Here is a 1,400-nt window from a genome sequence, read left to right on the forward strand (position 1 = left end):
GGGTCTACACGGAGTGGATGTAGCTGTGGGTTTGGCCCGGATGTTGCTCCAAAGTGTTCCTCTGGGCCGACCTAACACAACCGGGTGGAGAGGTCCACTGGTCAAAGCCCGTCCGTGCAAAGTCAAAGGGCTAGATCCCGTGGTCAAACGCTACAGGGTTAGCCGGGACGGGGGCCCTGGGGGGGTAGCAATGCCACCGGAGTGTCGTACCGGGCCCTCATACATGCGGGGTGGTGTTGTGGCATGTCCGAAGAGGCGGCACGCGTCTCCGGGTTGTGGCCCCCCCTCACGGACGGCAATGAAACGGTAGTAGACGTTTTGCGGTAACGATGCAGCGTGAATATTATTAAATACTTGGAGCGCGATAAAATCATGAGTTTTTTACACAACGTGGGCACATGTGCTATAGGACTGATGGTAATTTTTCATAATTTTTTGTGATGGAGAAGTATCTGAACACTTCCCTCTACGCGGATTGCTCTTCGCACGTCTACGACAGTGGCCGGCGGCCTCCGGGGGCTAGCATACCGTCAAATCTTGCGTAGGCGGTCTCTCACAAATCTGGAAGTGTTGAGGCGGTTGCAAATGCCCAGCACGCGTCTCCGGGGTGTGCCCCCTCCCCCTCACGGACGCCGCCGCCGCCGGCACCTGGAGGGGGGAAACGGACGCGTCGGGTCTACACGGAGTGGATGTAGCTGTGGGTTTGGCCCGGATGTTGCTCCAAAGTGTTCCTTTGGGCCGACCTAACACAACCGGGTGGAGAGGTCCACTGGTCAAAGCCCGTCCGTGCAAAGTCAAAGGGCTAGATCCCGTGGTCAAACGCTACAGGGTTAGCTGGGACGGGGGCCCTGGGGGTAGCAATGCCACCGGAGCGTCGTATCAGGCCCTCATACATGCGGGGTGGTGTTGTGGCATGTCCGAAGAGGCGGCACGCGTCTCCGGGTTGTGGCCCCCCTCACGGACGGCAATGAAACGGTAGTAGACGTTCTGCGGTAACGATGCAGCGTGAATATTATTAAATACTTGGAGCGCGATAAAATCATGAGTTTTTTACACAACGTGGGCACATGTGCTATAGGACTGATGGTAATTTTTCATAATTTTTTGTGATGGAGAAGTATCTGAACACTTCCCTCTACGCGGATTGCTCTTCGCACGTCTACGACTGTGGTCGGCGGCCTCCGGGGGCTAGCATACCGTCAAATCTTGCGTAGGCGGCCTCTCACAAATCTGGAAGTGTTGAGGCGGTTGCAAACGCCCAGCACGCGTCTCCGGGGTGTGCCCCCCCCCCCTCACGGACGCCGCCGCCACCGGCACCTGGATGGGGGAAACGGACGCGTCGGGTCTACACGGAGTGGATGTAGCTGTGGGTTTGGCCCGGATGTTGCTCCAAAGTGTTC

This window comes from Triticum dicoccoides, chromosome 5B, assembly GCF_002162155.2.
Source record: "Triticum dicoccoides isolate Atlit2015 ecotype Zavitan chromosome 5B, WEW_v2.0, whole genome shotgun sequence".
Classification (NCBI taxonomy): domain Eukaryota; kingdom Viridiplantae; phylum Streptophyta; class Magnoliopsida; order Poales; family Poaceae; genus Triticum; species Triticum dicoccoides.